This window comes from Sinocyclocheilus anshuiensis, unplaced genomic scaffold (genome assembly GCF_001515605.1).
Source record: "Sinocyclocheilus anshuiensis isolate Anshui unplaced genomic scaffold, SAMN03320099.WGS_v1.1 scaffold183, whole genome shotgun sequence".
Classification (NCBI taxonomy): Eukaryota; Metazoa; Chordata; class Actinopteri; order Cypriniformes; family Cyprinidae; genus Sinocyclocheilus; species Sinocyclocheilus anshuiensis.
In genome coordinates, this window is record NW_015548309.1 from 2,814,087 (window position 1) to 2,819,553 (window position 5,467).

Genomic DNA, 5,467 nt, shown 5'->3' on the forward strand with positions numbered 1-5,467 from the left:
AACTATATAAGAAACCTGTTACTTATGGTACCATAGGAAAAGCCTGCCTCCACGTCTGTGATATTCTGATCCTTATTAAATAAATACTATAATAATAATAATAATAATAATAATGGGGGAGAAATCCCAATATAAATAGATCCTAATATTATTTAATATTATTAATCCCAATGTTACATTATTATTTTTTATATTGTTGTTTTTATTTATTTTTTATTTCATTAGCCCAATATTATTTGTTATTTTTCTATTTTTGTCACTTCTCTTGTTGTTCATACTGATGTTTATACAATATTGTATGTATAGCAACCATGCCTTTCATGCTAAATACTTTAAAACTGACAGTAATAGTTTTAAAATAATAAAATAATTATAAATTGGCTCTTGCATTTAGCAAACACCACTAAATAGATTGTTCATTGCTGAAACACTGAAGTTTGATGTAGATAAACTGATATACACGATTTTAGGAAATAGACGTCTTGCCCTTGAATACTTAAAATGATATGCGTGTACCATGTGACTTCACCATGCTATTATGAATTTGCTCATTCAGTCGACTAAGCCTTGGCCGTCAGTGCAGCAGTCCTGTCTCTTTGCTGAGGGCCAAGGTTACTTTGTTCTGACTGCTTTGGGTTGCGTGACTACCGTCTTCTGACGCAGTTCATAATTTCATGCACTTCTCTCTTTTTTTCCTCTCTTTTTTTTTTTTTCTTGTCGCTGCCCCTGAGATGTCTTTCTGCTGACCCACAGAACCGCGGTGCGTGAGAGAGAGAGAGATGGAAAGGCAGGCTGATTGATCTTGCAGAATAACCACAAATCTCAACCACCATACGATCATGTTCCCCCGAAACAACACGATGAAAAAATAAGATCATAAAAACACATGTGGCTGTAAAAACAGTGATCAGCACACCCAGTATGGACATTTTCAGTAACATGAAATGCTCCGGCCATGTCAAATCTGTATTTTTCTTTCCATTTCATCATTTTATTACATATGACAAGACCGGCTGTCCGTGTAGAGCAGTGCCACCCTGTAGACCACAAGATCTCTCTGTCCATTCAGAGCCTGTCTGTGTTGTCTCCATTGACTTGATGCCCCAATACTGACAGCACAGAGCAGCCCACCACGACATGCATCCATTTTTAAAGCGCTCACCAAGACGTCCTTAAATAATATATTCTAACAGAGAAACGCAGGCTGCATTCTTTCATTCTGACTCTCTACGTACAGCAACACGTCCGTAGAAATATAAAGGCATTCTTAAGGAAACTGATAAAATGGCAGCAAATGACACCAAACACACTGTTAAGTTTTATATTCATGACAATGTTTTTGTCACAGTGGTATCAATGTATACTGCCTACATAGGGAGCTGCCTTTTAAGACAACATTGATCATGGAACCTCATTATTGACTATTTGGAACTCTCAAATATTGTTCGTACATGAGACTGCAATTCATTTCAACAGAGTTTAGCATACTTTAGCATACTTTTCAAAAGAGTAGCAACTTATTAAAATAATATATTTGAAAATAATGTGCCTAAGTGCTAATTCAGTGTAATGCTATCAGACACTTAATTGTATGTTATTTACAATTAAATTAAAATATATTATAGTTTTAATGTATATTACATTTTTAGCTTGACTTTAGCATTTTAAGTACATCTTTATATGTAATTTCATAATTCTATTTATTTTTTTTTAAATATGATTAAAGTGTACTTAAAGTGTACTGTTGAATGTAATGACAAGCATTCAAGTATGATAAACTAAATTATAGGCTACTTTAATGTCAATTATATTAAAACATGTATGTCATGTTTTAAATATATTTGTAGTCACACATTTATAACGAAGATGCAATATCGTACATTTAACTTGTATTAAATATTAATTTCAAAATTATATTCAATATCAAATAACACACTACAGTTGAAATAATAATCAAATACATTACATGTGCAGAATGCTAGTCAACACATCAAAATAAATGTACTTTAAAGCTAGATTGTTAAAACGTGATGATTTATAATGTACTTTAATGTAAAACATTCAATTTGACAATATTACAAAATGTACTTTTTTAAAAGTGTGCTTAAGTCAGAGACACATAGTCGTGAAAGTGTTCTCTATTTTAGTAGTGTTCTTTATTTTAAGTTTCCTTTTATTTCATGAAAATTTCTGTATACAGTATATATTATATTATACAGATTTGAAGTACACTACAAGTGCACATTCAACACAGTTAAGCACATTTCTTTTTCACAAAGGAAAAACCAAACAATACATATCACACAGAAATATTGGGTAAAATATCTAATTTTATTAGTTTAGGCCAGAGATGCCTAAACCAGGGCCATGGGCCAAAGTTGGCCTGTGATTAACTTTTCTTCTAGGATTACCTTATCTACAAACAATACATGTAGTCTCACACATCTCAGTTTTTTTTTTAGCAGAATTAGCATTGTGGTAAAGTAATTCAGCTATTAGAAATGCCTCTGGAGACCCTTGCATTCAATCCTGCTGTTTTTGAAAACAGGAACGTATGTGAATGACCCCTTATAAGACAGCACAAGCATGCTGCCTGCCTCCTTTGAGCAGCCTGCTGAAGATGCCTATTAATGCTACATAGATGGGCAGCTCACTAGGTTTTGAAATAGAGCTTATGTCTTAAACACCCTAAAGAAATGCTCAGCTGTGGCTGTTTCATGTTCAGAAAACGTCTATAAAAAGATTTTTCTTCCTCTCCAAGTCAGTCTGAAAAAAATCAGTGCAAGCAGGTGGGAATCAGTGTTTACAGCATTTCCATACATCTTGGAAACCAAAAAAATTCATAAGAAGCTGTGAGTCGGAAGGATGTGATGCTTCTTGTTATAGTTTCTGTTCTGCTTCTCCCAGGCTGTGATGTCTGGTGTCAATGGCAGCAGGGAAACAATAACTGCTAATTGATTCAGTTATGCAGTAATAGAATATACAGCATCTTAATTCAGGTGTTTCAGTTCAATGAAGTGTAATGGAATGTTGGTTTTCTCTGTGTTGCCTGGCAACCGGATTTTACATTTAATTTATGGGGAAAACTAACCAAGGATGACATCCATCCGTTCAAATACGAGCTAATGTTAGTGAGAAATGTTAGAAAATCCCTCTATCTCCTTCATTAGCTCATAAAAGTGACGTGAATACAGATTACACAGAAGAAGGAATGAACTGAGTAATGCAGAATCATCTTGGCAATTAAATGTAATGTTTATAAAGAAGTGAAAAAGACTGTAAAAACAGTTGTAAAGCAGTTGTGGCAGTGATTTTGTGGGTGGTTTTACTTAGGGAACTGAGAGGTTTGACCCAGTTGATGGTATCACTCTTCTGCTCTGGCATTACAAATGTAATATCAGAGAAAAAGAACACTAAGAAATTTCTAAAGTGGTGGATAAATACAAAAATACAAACAAAAAAGGCATCTAAAATTGAGCAAAGAATGGCAGTATAAACACTCACTTTTAGTGATTTTGTTATGAGCTTTGTCATGTTTATTAATTTTGTATTGTTATTATTATTATTATTTCTATGGCGTTTATGCCAGAGCGTGTACACACCTCATGCACCGGATGCCGTGCGCGCGCTCAAGGCAGTTGGACATGTATTAGAGGTAAAAAATGATATAAATACTGTTCGGTTTCTCGCACAAACCGATCGTTTCGTGTCTTAGGACATCAATGTGTCGTCATGAGCCACAGGGTTTAATTTGGATTTGTCTGTGCATGTTTTTTTTTACTCTCATAGATTTTGTTACCATTGCCATGCATTATACGACTGATAGACTGCAACAGTTGGAGTTAAAAATCATAATTTGTGTTCTACTGAAGAAACAAAGTCACCTACTGTACATCTTGGATGCCCTGGGGGTAAGCAGATAAACATCAAATTTTCATTTTTGGGTGAACTATCCCTTTAAGGTGGATTTTTCAGCAACTGTTTCTGCAGGTTACATCATTACACCAGTAGGTGGCGACAAGTGACTGTCTTTATGAGTGAGTCACTCACTGAGTCATTCATTTAACCAATTCGTTCAAAACCACTGATTCATTCAGGAAGGAGTCATTGAATCATTCACTCAATTTATAACAATTAATATAACAATTAATCTGGAACAACAACATTCTTGCTCACATGAAATTGTGAATTATAGGTTGTTCATATAACTGTATTGGTTTTATAGAAGTTTTTTGAAGACCCAGAGAATATTTTTGTGAAGAATAATTCTTTGCAGATCCATCCCCGTGTGCATTCGGAAGCAGGGATCATTAACTGTGGGCAATTTAAATGAGTTTGGCATTGAAACACACAGCTCACTGTGAGCCGATATGTTTGTGTGTGCAGTAGTGCTGCTTTTTGTACAAAAAGATGAATTTGAGAAAGCACAAAAGACAATACTTTTCTCATATTACTTTCAAACCGAATTCAGGTGTTTGCAGCACTAGGAAGTCCCATGATTCCCTTACAGAACATGAAAATGAACAAAAAAATATTATTGGAATGGCTATTGCAATAAATATTCAGAATATGACCAAATACAGATTTATATTTTTGTGCATGCAGCCAATAATAGATGAATTAAAAGTTACTCATTTGCTAAAAGTTATTTGAAAATCAATTGAGTTCTCACTAAAAATACATTACAAAACCTTAATTAGACTCATGAATATTAATTAGGGATGTAATGTACAGTGTGACATTTTCAAATGTGGGCAGGACTATAAGAGAGTTACTATAAGATACCATTACACAATTTGCAGTTTTAGCGTAGGATGAAATTGAATTGGCTTGGATCTGCTCATATGTGCGTTTCCTACAGGCATATTGTATGTTTTTCCCTTCTACTACCATAATAAAACACTCTCTTGCATCCATGCACACAAAATCCTGCGCACCACATGTACAGGATTCCGGATGTCCTCTTGAAATACAGCTGTTTTTTATTTATGTGTATGAAAAGCAAGCTGAAAATAGAACAAGAACCCCATTGAGCGCGTGATCCGCCGGAGCACCTGTGGCCGTCTCCCGGCTTCAGGACTTATAGATGTGGATCTGCTGAAGGCGTCCTGCGTCTGTGAGGCTTCCTCCTCAAAGCTTAAAGGGCCTATTTACTTTTCACAAAGGCACAATGCTTATGGAGTGTCTTTCCTATTTGCAGCTGTGTGTGTGTGTGTGTGTGTGTGTACCTGGTATTTATCACGTTATGGGGACCAAATGTCCCCACAAGGATAGTAATACTAGTAAATTTTGACCTTGTGGGGACATTTTTGAGGTCCCCATGAGGAAACAAGCTTATAAATCATACAGAATGAGTTTTTTTGAGAAAGTAAAAATGCACAAAGTTTCCTGTAAGGGGTAGGTTTAGGGGTAGGGTTGGTGTAGGGCAATAGCACATACAGTTTGTACAGTATAAAAACCATTACGC